At 36.4% G+C, this 15,467-nt stretch overlaps 1 long non-coding RNA gene across 4 annotated transcripts in view; it reads left to right on the top strand.

Moving 5' to 3' along the window:
• LOC116280648 (uncharacterized) overlaps positions 1–13,234 on the top strand; it is a 524,367-nt gene extending 511,133 nt beyond the window's left edge. For all 4 annotated transcript variants that reach the window (XR_012072552.1, XR_012072553.1, XR_012072550.1 and 1 more), the window contains one exon: positions 11,725–13,234. This is a non-coding gene — a long non-coding RNA (uncharacterized lncRNA). The remainder of the gene's footprint in view (positions 1–11,724) is intronic.
• The last annotated feature ends 2,233 nt before the right edge of the window (positions 13,235–15,467 follow it).

The following is a 15,467-nucleotide window of genomic DNA, read 5'->3' as shown; positions in this document are numbered from 1 at the left end:
GGATAGCAGGATCTTTTGAGAAAGTAACCAAGGTTTTGTTTCTTGTTGTTCCTAACATTCCACTCCCCCTCCCCTTCCTGGCATTTATTGCCTCAAGGAGCAGTGTAGATCAGCCGAAAACAAAGACAACATTGACATTCCTAAACAGTTATTTTTGTATGCAGAGAGAAAGGAAAAATAAAGGTCAAAGCACTTTTTATCAGCAAGAGCCTAGTTTTAATAGAATAAAGAGTTTTTGGAATTCTCCAAAGGTGGCTTTGCATATTACGAGGAAATCCTAAAGGAGTCAGAATTTTGACCTGATGCCATAAACCACTGAGTTAGGAAGAAATTGTGATGAAGGAAGAACAGTTTTCCTAACTGCAAGCAAGGCAATGAGAATTTAAGAAACTTTTCAGAATTCTGAATGGAGAGGATTAGGGAGAGAAGAGCTAGAGAATTTAGAAACAAACTTGGGAGTTAGATCAATACCCGATATATATATTCTCTGTAGTTGAAACCCCATTGAAAGTTTAATAAAAAATAAAAAAATGAAAAAGACAAAATTATCTGTCCTCGTATAAGTGGTGCCTCATAGGTTAGTTTGAATTCAGTTATAAGCAACGTAAAGCAAATTCCCAAAATATATCTGATTCAGTGACCATGTATTTATACTTAATATATAATTATTATATGTTTGTATAACATTTAACCTATTAAGTATACGATATTAAATATAAATATATAAAATGGACATAAAATATAAATATATTAAATATAATTAATTATATGTTATATAATAGACATGTATTTAACTCTCTATTAGATATTATACTTTCATTTGGGGCAATGGAGACAAAGGCCCAGTTCAGCAAAACTTGTGTCTAATGCTCACATGATATATTTTGTGACCGTTTTCCAAGGTTAACTACAAGTGTTGGTTTACTACTGCTGCTGTAATAGACTACTACAAACTTCGTGCTTTAAAACAATACAAATTTATTACCTTACTGGTCTGGCAGTCAGAAGTCAAAGTCAAGCTGTCAGCAGGGCCTTTCTCCTTCTGGAGGCCCCAGGGCAGAATCTGTTGCTCACCTTTACCAACTATTAGAGGATGCCTGTCTTCTTTGGCTGATGGCCCCACCCTTCATGTGGGATCTCTGTCCTCAGGGTGAGTCCCAGTAGCCTCCTGCCTCTCTGGGAGACTCTCCAAGTCCAGCATGTGGGTCTGACCCAGGCTCCTTTCAAATTACTGCTTCTTTCCTTGGTCCTGGAGCATGTGAGATTGCACGTGTGCCCTGTAAGAGTGGGCTCTCTATTTCCCACAGTCCTCTGGTTCTCCTGACAGTAAGCCCTGCTGCCCTTCAAATCCAAAATTCTGTGGGCTGGTCTTCCCGGTGCAGGATGCCTGGGGAGCCCGATGAGGGGCTTAGCCCCTCCCTCCTTGGGGAGAGCCACTAAAATTGTCATTATTCTCCCACTTGTGGTTCCCTGCACCTGGGGTGCAGGTCGTGACTATATCGTGACTCCGCTCCTCCTAGTCATCTTGTTGTGTTTCCTTCTTTGTATCTTTAGTTATGGAAGTTTTTTTCTGGTAGATTTGCTCTTTCTCATCAATAGTTGTTCTGTAAATAGTTGTTACATTGTTGTGCCCATGGGAGGAGGTAAGCTTAGGGTTTTCCTACTCTGCCATCTTGACCTTTTCCTGAGAATGATTTATGTTTTTAAAAACTTATTAAACCTTTTGATAGCCAATATTTTTCAAAGGACTAAAGTGGACCATCTGTTCAAGTTAGCACACAATAGTCCTAACCATTAATAGTGTGCCAGACTGATTTGGTGATAAACCACATAGTCACCCCACTGTGAATTCTTCCTATAGTAAAACACAAATAGAAGATGGTTTAGTCTGTTGCTTCCCTTCTCCACGATCAATATATGTAGAGGCTTAAAAGGGAAAATGTTCACATGCCTGGAGGTAAAAAGGAGATGACTTGGAGCAATAGATGTTCTTAAGGATGCATGAGAGACAGCAGGCAATGGGATTTGACATAGGAATAGAATGGCAACTTGGGACTCTTGCTGAAAACTGGGAGAGGATGTGAAGAGATAAGCAGCAGCCTGCAGTACTGTACGATTTCTTAACTGTAAACATGACTAAAGAAAAAAATCTTTTAGATCCAAGAAACACTAGAGCCTGAGGAAATTAAAAACAAACAGAAGATGTTATATTCAAGGAAACAGATGACACAGCAGCCAGAGCAGCAGTCAAACTAAATAAAACTAATGATTTCAGAAAGATGAGAGGGAGCATTTAATCAGTAGAACATCAGCAGGAAGTGTTAGCAATAAATAAATAAATAAATAAATAAATAAATAAATAAATAAATAGACAAACTTCCTGGAGACCTTGAGCATAAAAAGTATATTTTAATTAAAAAAAATAGTCAATACTTGTGAACAGTAGACAAAGTCAAATTTGGATTAAGGTATTTTCCCCCCAATGTATCAGAAAGAAATTGTGAATTGGGGAGTGTAATATAGAAATTGAGACAAAGAAGATAAAGAAGTAGAATTTGAAGATATAAAATAAAGACTTTAATAGTCATTACTGATAAAAACATTACTGCTTTTTATATATTGATCTTGTATTCAGAGACCGTGTTAAACTTTTTTAAAACAACACTTATTTATTTAAATATACTAATTTATTATTTTGGATTTTCTATATAGATAATAATAGCATCTGCAAATAACAAAAGAAAAATATCTTCACTTCTAATCCTTTGACTCTCACACAAACAGAAGATATTCACAATAGTTCACGTAGCAAACACAAAATGGAAAGTCTCCATTCCATCAGCGAAGGAATAAATTAATAACTGTTTGATGAAATGCTATATAACAGTTAGAAGTAATACACTGACTTGTAAATAGCAACATAGATGGGTTTAAAAAAATAGCATTGAGGAAAAATGTTGCCAAAGGAGACTTGTGCCAAATGTGCCAAAGGATCCGCTTTAATATAGTATCCTAGAACAAACATTAAATATTATTATTTATGGTGTGTAGATTTTACACATGTTAGTAACAGCAAGGAAACAGATTAGGAACATTCATCTTAGACATGTTATAATGAATATTTGTTGGAAGAGGGAAACAGAACTGGAACTGGTGGATCAAATGTATACAATTTTTAAAAAGTAGTGTATTGTTTGGACCAGTTAAGAAATAATGCTACCAGCTAAGGAATATTGATTACAACAATGCAATTCTTCATGCTGAAAGCCTGGTGCATCAAGAAAAAAAAAAGAAAAGGAAAGACAAAGGAAAACCAATTTTATCACACTGACTACGGCCTTCCTGGAAGACATCACTTAAAGAGAGAGTGAAATGTATGATTTTACTAACTTTTATTATTTAGAAAGTAGTTACAGTGGGCTTTGCTCAGACTAAACCCTAAGAAATGTCTGCATGCTTTATGGGGTCATACTGTGGAGATAAATGGACAATTTCTCATCAACACCTTCAAAGCTTAAAAAAGAGGTATTCTCACAGTGCTGTCTAATAATAGTCAAAGTCTTGAACATGAAACACAATTCAGTGATGACATTTTGTGAGCGACAGCATGAAAGGTGCCAAGTTTCCTCACTGTACCTCGCTGACGATTACCTATTTGCACCAAGTCAAAAAGAATGATACGGAAATAATACTTATGAATTCAGATGCAAAAGGCATCAAAATCTCATGGAATGATCTGAAACTAAAAAAAGTAAATAACTTAGTAGAGCAGCCAAAACTTACCTCTAAGTAATTAAAGTAAGATCTATCTCTGTGAACTGGAAGGAGGCATTTCTACATGCGAATGACTTTGAGAATAGGAACTTCTTCATCTTTGCAGGTTTTGCCCTGTTAACTTTCTGATTCTCAGAGGAAAAGCACAGTCATGACAAGGAAAGTCTGGACACACTACTTGTGTTCAGCATCAGAAGTCTCAGTGTTCTACAGCCTGTGGAGCTGTTTGCTACCAATTTAACTTCTGTCTCTCAAATAGTGTTTGTATTCTCTGGCTGGTATGAGGATTTCTGGGGATTTGGATGCCAGGATTGATTAAGTCACTGCCAAAGCTTTACTCATAGCCAATCTGGACTGGGCCTGCTGTTTCCCCCAAGGGCTGCTCCTCCATATTAGATATGCGAATCCAGGAGGAAAACGACTCGCCTTGTTGATCAATAGATGGAATCAAACACAGCTGAATGGCAGCCTCTGGGACAACTCTCGGCGACAGTTTGCTTAGATAACTAACTAGCTGCCTCTCCTCGACAAACTCCCCTTGTCAAAATCTCTGACCTGGACAGATCCCACTGATGCTCAGAATTAGGGAAGGAAATTGAAAGACCAGCATTACATTTGTGTTTCTTAAAGTTCCATCTGTGGACCACCTACCTTAGATTCACAGAGACATGCTTATTGAATATTCAGATTCCTGGGCCTTACCTAAGACCAACTAAATTCTCTGAAGTAGATACCCAGAACACACCTATTAACAAGTTCCTCACAGTCTAGAATCCTAACCTAGAGGATTTTAATTATAGTTCAGTTATCTTAATAATTCTTTGTTATTTCTCTATTAGATGCTTAAAAAAATCATTGATTTCTTTATTATAAATGTAATGTGGGCCCTCATGTTATAGGGATCCTTTCTGACTGGAAATCTACCTTTGAATCCTTCTCCCATTATGCAGTGAGCTGTTTTTATGTATTAAAGAATAATGAGTAATTCCATGGGGTAGAAACTATGGATTTCAGATTCCATCTGTAAAGTGACTGAATGTTTTAATATGTGAGAACTCATAAACTTTTTAAACAAATCTCATAGAGTGATCTTTTGACTGAAACTACTGTTAGTTCAGAAAGAATTTTGGTCGGGGTATGCTATTGCATTGCCAATCTTAGTTATTTATGAATTAGTGGTTTAGCTTTGGAGGACCACTACATGAGACTAGGAGGATCCTGAAAAGATAATTAGAGGAAGAAAAAACAGATCAATCTTCTTATTTAAGGCATGTTTTAGCTCTTAGAGCTAAACTGAGCATGCCTAGTTCTACTTGCCTTATTATTTAACAAAAATAAGTAATACTAATAAAAACATCGAAGTAGACAAAGTGAAAAGAAAATGAGTTAAAACAAAATAATACAGATAAAAAAACTTAATTAGCTAAGATAATTTCATAATGCTAAGAAAAAGATAATATAAAAATCTAAAATGGAGAATAAAATAGAGTAATAAGAGAAAAAAGAAAATTGATGAAAGTCAAAAATAAATTGAAAAGGAGTTTTTAAAAAGGGCTAGAAATATAATTTAAAGCATAATATAACAAAAGAAAAATGTAGGAACACAGGAATGACTTATGAGGATGCAAGTTCAAAGGAAAATCTGAACAGTGTTTATGGGAAAGTCCAAAATTTAATACCCATGAGAAGAATTGAAAATAGCCTTCTAGAATGAAGTGGTTACAAATCTCAGAGAACTCTTCTCCTTTATTGCCCTCTCCAAGAATATTCCCCTGAGCTCCAGACTTGAATGGCAGAGAAAGAATCTTAGAAATGTTATCTCAGGTCAGGGAAGAGCAGGTAGATACTCTGTTCCCCACCCTCTGAACACACCAACTTGAGTCTTTTTCATCTGCTCTGCTCCCAGGATTTATATTCATGCAAAAATCTTTTATTAAGTATTTCGTCTCCAACCACAGACCCACAATGAAAACTTTAAAAGAATTTTTTGCAGGTATTATTAGTATAGTAGCTATTATTCAGAATTATTTGAAATAGTCTGATTTTATCCCTCGTTGAACTACAACTACATATGGGGCAACTAAATACCTAAGATTTCCTAGCACAGCCAGCATTTCAGAGATTGTACCAGTGGTGAGACATGAGTCAGTCCATGTGCCCCAGTTGGGGGTTATAAAATATGAATACCATAAACACATACTAAAAAATAAAAATATGTCAGCAATGATTATTTGCCATTTATTTTATTCAAATATATTAAGATTAAACCTCAAAACAACTCTACAAGGTTCATATTATTAGTTCCTGTGTATATATTAGGAAATGAAGATACAAAGAAGTTAACTAAAATGTCTAGGATAACACACCTAGAAAATGCTGGGAATCACATGTGGCTTTCAGTCTCTGTGACCCCAAATCCATGCTCTTCCCTCAATAATACATACTTCTACATGCTGTCTAGGTTTGTAAATGAAGGCAGCCCTTGCCACCAAGCATTGACAACTTCATTCTCCACAGAGCATTTCTTAAATTCCCTTCCTAGTTAGCTATGTAAGGCATGTGATCTGATAAAATTGAGACTAATGAATATAGGAATACAAATTAAATGTGATTATATCAAAACCTGAACTACATTAGGGAATTTTCAAATTTTCCTACTAGACAAAAACTAAAAGTTGCCTATATGGTAAGTTTAAATGGCATGCTTTATTCATATTGGACTTTAGGACATGTATGTAATAACATTGGGTTTTAAACTAAGCTCGATTTTATTGAAATCGTGTGAACATAGATAGATAATGGTTAAATAATTAAGAAATTACCACAGCCATTTTATACAAAGCCCTACACATATGTGGGAGTTGTTTTATAATATTACATGGTCAGTTTATTAAAACATATTGCTCAAACACCATAATTATTACCATAATTCTAGCTAATTTTAAATTAATTTGTCTGTTTTTAATAGACTTCATTTACATCAAGCAAATATGAAATTATTGCCACATTTTCATATAAATTCTCAGGCATTACTTCCGCTTGTTCACTGGTGCCCGCTACATGAAATGGTAATTTTTTTTCCCTTGCTTCAGAGATTCAGATTGCTCCACCTCTTTCTACACTTGTATAATACTGTATATTTTAAGAACGCTAGTTGTAGGCTACATGGCACGTTAATTAATCAAGTTTTGTACAGTAAATATATAAGGTTGCGGTTTTGGATGTGTACTAGTTAGAAAAATACGCTAATGGTACCTAATTGCATTTCACCTTATGGCACACTTCAGGCTCTTCAATGAGGAAATATTACCCTCCAGACTCCAGAGGGACCATTTGTTCTTAAAAGGAAGTTTGATGCACCAGTTTTCTTCCAAAAAGATTTCAGCAGAAAATATAGTATACTGAGATGGGCAAAATACAGCTTTTTGCTCACTCTCTATACATCATTAATGTCAGCTGTTTAAAAATGGATGTCTCTGAGCCAGTTTGCAGCATGTTTTATGGCTGCAAAAGTGTTTAGTGTGGATATAAGTCAGAATATGATTTGTTCTTGACACCAGATGCTGCCTGTGACAGTTTGTGGGGAGATAATAATGAAGGGAAGCTGCTGCATAATTCTGTTCATTAGACTTTTCATTTTAATCAGGTCACAGTTCAGGATGTTCTGATAAGACAGTGCCATGCCTGAACCAATCCAAGGACCATCCTGTTTGATGGACAGTGAGCATTCCACCTCAACATCATTTGGGCTGATGACTTTAGTTCACGGTTTGCGAATGCAGCATTTGTTTTTATATGAGAATATGAGAAGGGTGGAAGATTTCACTGAATAACTTGCTTTGGGAGATTAATTCAATAAAAGGAGAACACTCGGTTTTCCTGTCACTTGTCAACTCGTCTATTAAGCAGAGGGGAGAACTGATACATTTGAAAGTAAATATAGTCAACTTCTTAAGTCTGAAGACTTCTATTTAAACAGCTGCTAAAAGACTAGGATATTTCTAATTCAAAATTCAGTGTAATATGATGAAAGGGGAAGAGTTGAGATCAACTGCAAAAACTGGTGGGGATTAAGGACAGCAGTACCTCAGAGCTAGAGATCTGCATGCAGCTCAGAAGTAACTACTTTTTAACACACTGCAGTCAAATCTGAACGTTCTACTCAACCCTTTAAGACTTACCTGCTTTCTGAGGGAGGTCAATCCTTACTACCTGGGAGCTCTCAGTGTCACTCTTCCTAAGTAGGGAAATCCAACTGTCCTAATCAGCTCGAGTCTCATCTTCTCCACCCAGTTACAAGCTGTACACTGTCATCTTTTACTGACTGCATCTAAATAGCTTTCCAAAATATATTTATTACATATGTGTCTATGTTTCCTTTATTTTTGTTATTTCTGCTATTATTGAATGTCATCACAAACTTATCCTCTACTTTCTTAGACCCTCTCTTAGTGAACTTCATTCAGAAAGGTCCTGGCCACAAAAAATATATCAAATTAATAGTAGGTATAAATGTCAGAGCTAAAACTATGGAATGCTTAGAAGAAAATATAGGAGAAATTCTTTGTTACTTTGTATTAGGCAGTTGTTTCTTAGGTGTGACACCAAGAGCATGAATAACAAAAGGAAAACATAGATAAGTTGGATTTTATCAAAATTAAAGTTTTTGTGCTACAGTTTATACCATTAAAACAGTGAAAAGGCAGACCACAGAATGGGAGAAAGTGTTTCCAAATTATATATTACTGAGAGACTTTTCCTCAGAATTGTAAATAATTCATAACTTACTAAGACAAATGACCCACTGAAAAAAATTGACTACACATCTGAATAGCTATTTCCCCAAGGATGTACAAATGGCCAATAGGCCCATGAAAATATGTGAACACATGTTTAGTTAGCATCATTAGTCATTAAGAAAATGCAAATCACAACCACAATGAGACACGATTTTATACCCACTCGGATGGCTATAATAAAAGAGAGAGACAGTAGTAAGTGTTGGCAAAAATGTGTAGAAACTGAAACCCTCATAGATTGCTGAAGAGACTGTAAAAGGTGCAGCCACTTTGGAAAACAGTCTGGCAGTTGCTCAAAATGCTAAACATAAAGTTACCGCATAACCCAGTGACTCCACTCTTACGTATATACCCAAGAGAAATACACACATACACAAAGCTTATGTGGTTGCTCAAGTATCACTATTCATAATAAGCCCAAACTGAAAACAACCCAATTGTCCATCAGCTGATGAATGCATAAACAAAATGGGATATATCTATACAGTGGGATATTAGCTTAGAAATTGAAAGGAGTAACACACGGGTACATGCTTATGACATGGTTAAAATTTGAAAACATTGTTCTACATAAAAAAGCCAGTAAGAAAAGACTGTATATTTTTAAGCTCCATTTATATGTAATGTCCAGAAGGGACCAAAGTATAGAGACAGAAACTGAATTAGGGGTTATCCATGCTTGGCAAGAGGGAAGGTGGTTGTTTCGGGAGTGACTCTTACTGGGTACAAGATTTCTTTGGGGATGCTATAAATGCTATAAAATTAAAATGTGGTGATGGTCACACAACTCAGAGAACATACTAAAAACTGCTATTGAGTTGTGTACTTTATGTAAGTGTGTTTTGTGACATGGGGATTATCTTTCAATACTGTTGAGAAAGGGGCGATAGCAACAGAAGAGAATATTGACTTTTAACTGCTGCTTAAAAATGACTGGACAAGTGTGATTCACTCTACATCATTTGGTTGTTAAGTCACTGTTGGGACACAATGTCAATTAAGTCTACTAGCATCTCTTTAAACGTGGAAGAATAAAATAAATTGGAATGGAATAGAATAGGGAAAGGAAAGGAAAGGACAAGAAAGGGGAGGAAAGAAATGAAATAGGACACAAGCAGCATAGAATAGGTTAGTGAGTTCATGTAACAATAAGTTACTTTTTCCTATGGCTGGTGATCAAAAGAGTATGAAAGATGCTGATCTTTGCATTCAGCACCAATCTTCTGCCACTTCTCCCAGCCTAGGCAAGCAGATGAGAACGTTGGGCAAGTAGATGAAACTATCTCACCTCCACAGGAAATATCAGACTGAGTTTAAATGACCATTTACTCATTCCATTCCATTCTGTCTTTGTCAGCAGTAAATAGGATTCCAGTAAAAAAACAAAACAAACAAACAAACAAAAAAACACTAGAAGATTTTAGGAGAGAGAGTACTACACAGGATGGATCCAGAGAAACTAACCTGGATTTTAGTCAATGTCCACATGAATGACAACAGTGGCTTAATCTATACTCTTTTTGGCTGGAAATTTAATTGTCTTTATTTTTGTTTATCTGCTGTTTTGCTTGACTTTGGTGCTCCTTGAAGTGTGATGCCTTTTTAACCAAAATGGTACAGGTCCATATTTGGCCGTGTCATTACTGTCTATTGCACAGCACGTGTGAAGTTGTTAAACAGCTGTCTGCTCTATCCAAGGTATGCTTTATGCTAATATGGAAGTATTTTCTGTCAAAGGAAGGAAAATAAAATGATTATCTTTGCCCCAGTATTCCAGTGAGCACACAGCCAACAAAGGACACAAAAAGTAATTCCAAGAGGGTACTCCAGGTAGAGACAGAGGTACCCGGAATTGCAGCCCTACATAGCTATGTTTATTAATTCATAAAGGAGGCAGGGTTTTGTAGAGTGTATTTGAGGGGGGAAATATTCCCCATAAATCTGTTTATTACAAGGTTTTACACAAGATTAGACTTTGCACAAGGGTATAAGCAAATCCTAAAATCTCTCTGGGACTGATTGTAAAACTCTGAAACACAGTCTGCACACTTCATTAGCTGCAGATGGTGTCACAGAGTTTGCCTGGAGACGCGCACTGTATAGTGAACCTGAGATCCATCAGATGAAACTAAAACAGGCAGGACACACATAGACTGTCTCACCTCTATTACTTCCAGCCAGTGTTTATTTTATAAGGAAGGGTAGACTAATCTCACAATCTAAAGCAGACCTCTAAGTGGGGAGGATATAGCTCAGTGGTTAGAGCACATGCTTAGCATGGATGAGGTCCTGGGTTCAGTCCCCAGTACTGCCATTAAAGTAACTACCTAACTAAATAAACCTAATGACCCCCGCCCAAAAAAAAAGACAGACAAAAAATAAAGCACATCTCTGGTTCCTTTTGTGTTCATTTCACCTTGTTAACTATTTTTTAAATAACAGTCAAATTTAGACTAATAAAAGTTCAGTTACTCTTAAGACTATTTTTCTTCTGTGTTAGAAAGCCTTAAACTGAAAAGTAAAAATTCTCCTCTGGTCATGATATGTAAGGTTCCCTAGGTCACATGGCTCCAGAGCATCACTCTGAACATAAAATCAAAATTCAAGTTAATTGCCCCTCTTTGAAAAGGCGGTCTTTATGAGGCTTCTTTCTTCCTAGATGTCCTGCTAAAAATTACAGCCTCTTGAGGTAAAGAACATTTTCTGGGCTTTCCAGGCTGCCAGTCTACATAACCCTATTCCTTCCAAGATCAGACAGAGCAGCCCCTACCACCAACAGAAATCTCTGTTGTGACACAATAAAATGAAATCTTTTCCCCCAACAACTTGATGCTTTCCACCGGTCTGTCTCTGTTGCCTCCAGCACCTGTGAAGTGGTGGATGAAGGCATGGGAGGCAGACAGATCTGAATTCAAATTCCATCTTTTCTATTCATCACTCGTATTACCTCAGTCACTTAAATTCTCTGTCCCCTCAGCTGCATAATGGGAATAATACCAACCAGTAGACTTTCTAAAATCAACACAGACTGTTAAAATATGATAATTTAGGTAAATTTCAGTATTTAATCAATTTGAATTGAATTGCATTACTTGGGGACAGTCATCTTTGTCTTTGTATCTTATGGATCTTTTTATCTTTTCCCTTTCAGAGCTTACTGTGATTTTTACCCAACCACTGGCAGGAAAGTGGTGTTGCTTTTCTTTCTGATATGCCAGAAAATGTGCAGAAATATAATTGAAGCCAAACACAAAATCAGCTCTTATAACTAAGAAAGAGAAGAAACGGTGAATATATTGCTCTATAAAACTCTGGTTATTGTGTACGCCCAAGCTAGAGCGTCTGCACTTTGGCATGCTATTGACATTTGGGTTGGATGACTTACCGTTGTAGGGGACTGGCCTGTGTATTACAGAATGGTCGGCCGCATCCTGGCTTCTATCCACTAGATGCAAGTACACCTCTCTCCTCCCCCCATATGATAACCAGCTTACTCACTGGCCCAGCTTACAGCCTTGAGAGAGTCTCTAGACTGCAGGGCAAGGAGGGAGTCACAGGCAGAGTCCACTAGAATCCATGAGTTGAGAAGATGGAGCTGAGATTCTGAGGAGACCAAGGCATTTAGAGTTTGCAGAACATGATACCTGAGAAGACAGACCTGCGCAGCGTAGGAGAATACGGGGCACCTGAGACCTAATCAAGTCAGCACAACAGACGAGAGTTCTGAGGAAAATCCATGGAGTAAACCAAGTAGGTAGAGGAAGAGGGAACAGAGACCACAAGTCATTTGAAAGCAAATCAAAGATGTGGGTCAAAAACCCATCAAAGACAGCTCTAGAAATGTACAAAAATGGACAAGTAGGGTCAGGCAAGGAAGCCAGCATCTAGGCAAACAGCTGGAGCCGAGCCTGAAGACTCTGGCTGCAGGGTCCGATGGTAATTAGACTGCCAGCTGAAACTGAGAAAGAGTCAGCTACTCTTCCCGTTGTTCTAGAAGTGATTGGAGAGCCTGCAGTCGCATCAAATGAATAAGCTGATGGAACAGTAAGCATCCGAAGAATATGGCAGATCTTCACACTTCACCAATAACTGATACATAGAATCAGTGGATGATCGATCCAGATGCACGGTATTTCTACATCACACACAGTGGAATGGCAGATGTTAAAGTGGTCAAGCCAGCTCTTAGATCCTCCTCCCATTAGCATGCATGAAACTCATTTTTTTTTTTTTTTTGTGAACCTCTGGCATGCTTTCTTTTTGTAAACCTGGCACTTTACTGTGCTGCTTTGTTTGGTTATGTAAGTGTTCCTGTCAACATGTCTTACCTCCTCAGCTAAATTCTATGTCCCTTAAGGTCAGGAATTTTATCTTCTTTGCCTTTCTCATGCTGTCATGAAAATGCTAAGTATTTAGAAGATGCTCTGATAACCTGTCTAGAATGAATAATGAATATCAAGACTCCCCAGGTGTGACCATCTGTTTTAGAAAATGACATGAGAGAACTGAGGAGTTTGGGAACACATTTGAAGGCATTGTGGGCAGGGGGGGTCATTGTTATGGCACTAGAAATGATATTAACTTGGTCACCTGGGTCTAATTTATTATGTAAATCTTAATGAATATCAAATGATATTAAATTAAACAATGAATTTAAATGAGGAGATTGAATGAGAAATTTCCATTGCGTATTTCATCAGGGCCACTGTTTCCCAAACTCTGTATTAGGATATGCAACTGTCTAAGACAGATGAACTATAACAGCCTGGACTTCCCCAAGCAATTTAATGTTTTTAAGACGGCAGAAAAGAACCAGTGAGACACAGCACACATGCACACGCACATGCACACACACAAAAGGGGAGAGATGTGTGCGTGTGGGGCAGGAGAGCAAGGGGTGTGTGCTTGCACGTGAGTGTGCAGACACGAGAAGTCCTTTATGATTTCACATAGAGTTAAATATTCTCTATTTCTCTAGTAATTCACCAAGAAGTTTCCAAGAATAATACATTTATGTCCTCTTGGGCAAACACAAAAGCATATGCTCAAGTCTACCTTATACAACTTGTAATTGGACAGGACGTATGTTGAAAATGGCTGGGAAAAAATAACTTCAGACTAAAATTGTTCAGGTTTCATGGGAATAGATAGTGAAAGTGGTATGAAAGGCAAGCAGGGTCATTCTCACTAGACCAAAGTTTCAAAAGTTTCAAAGTTAGTCATTATTCTCTGACAAACGAGACAAAATCAGTCATAACCATGAAGTTGATCCAACAAGTGGATTAAAGGTGTTTCATTGAGTAAAACTATTTTTAAACAACAACAAAATAACCCACAAGTTTGCTTATAACTTAGCTTTTTTTTCCTCTCCTAAAAATGTTGCTTTTCTTATTACTCAGGTGTTAAAAAGACATTTAAGATATATGAAGAATGTGTAGAATTGTAAAAAAGGAATGTTTATAATGTAGTAGAAAATACTGAATCATCAAATGGGTACATACACCATGAATATAATGATTTGAAAATTTATAGGCTAATGAACAAAATATTAAAGATGTAATAAGAACTTAAAAACAGGTGTGAGAGGTCAGTAGAGATAGAGGTGATTTAAACTATGCTTACATATGTTAAGCTATGATTTGCCTTGTTAAAAACTGTAAGTAAATGTTTTAAAAAATTTTATCACTGCTTTTTGTAGCCTAAGACCATTACAGTTTAAATGGAATCTCAAAGACTAATACATTATTCAAAGAAAATGTCCATTACACTTCTTTGGTGCCATTGCTTTATCTTTTTATTTCCTAATATCTGAGCAAAAAATTCATTTCAAATTGTGCCTTGCCATTTAATAAATATATTCATATGGGAACATTTAACTCATAATTCTTGACTTTTTTCACCAAAGGAAGTGGTTGATAATAAAAAATGCTCCATTTTTCATAGTACAAGCTCTATCAATTTTGAGCTTGTTGATGCATTTAAGTGCAGTGACATTAATTACACTGGAAAAAGCTCCAAAAGTGCACTTTCTTTTACACAAAATGCCTTTTAAATAAAACATTTTCAAACCTGGCAAAAAATGGTGGGGGGATAGGCCTCTTTATTACTTATCAGTATTATAAATATTAAACCCTTTTATGTCATAAATTGTACATCCTTAAAAATGAATTACCAGCTTCAAGCTAAATATTCAAATAATTTTCCTTCATGGCAATACAGCCCAGGGCAATATGTGCATAATTAGAACTTCTGGTATATTACTAGGGTTACATTTTGATTTAAGGAATTTCAAAAAAAAGTATCTTTATATATTTTGTCAAGTTTAAGATTTTCCCATTCTCGTAAAAAAAAAAAAAAGATTACATATTTCTTCACCATAGCTGTGATTTTTTGATCTTTGGTAATTAAAGTCTTGTCAAAGGATGGGTAGAAAGCCGGTCACTAACTATAAACTTATGAAAATGCTAATTCATATAATGAAGGCAGTTTTATTTCAGAAGAGTAAATAGGCCTAATATGTTTATACTCTTCCACTTCCTACCGCTCTAGCTCTATAAACGGGGAAGTCAATTAAGCATATCACTCATATGTGGAGTCTAAAAGAAAGAAAAAAGACACGAATGAACTCATCTACAAAACAGAAGCAGATTCACAGACATAGTAATCAAACTTATGGTTACCAGGGGAAAGCGGGGGGGGAAGGGATAAATTTGGGCGTTCAAGATTTGCAAACATTAGCTATGATATATAAAAATAGATAAAAATAAATATCTTCTGTATAGCACAAGGAACTATATTCAATATCTTGCAATAACCTTTAATGGAAAAGAATATGAAAACGAATGTATGTATATACAGCATGACTGGGACATTGAGCTGTACACGAGAAATTGA

Source organism: Vicugna pacos, chromosome 5, assembly GCF_048564905.1.
Source record: "Vicugna pacos chromosome 5, VicPac4, whole genome shotgun sequence".
NCBI classification, from domain to species: domain Eukaryota; kingdom Metazoa; phylum Chordata; class Mammalia; order Artiodactyla; family Camelidae; genus Vicugna; species Vicugna pacos.
This window is presented reverse-complemented; position numbering and strand designations above follow the sequence as displayed.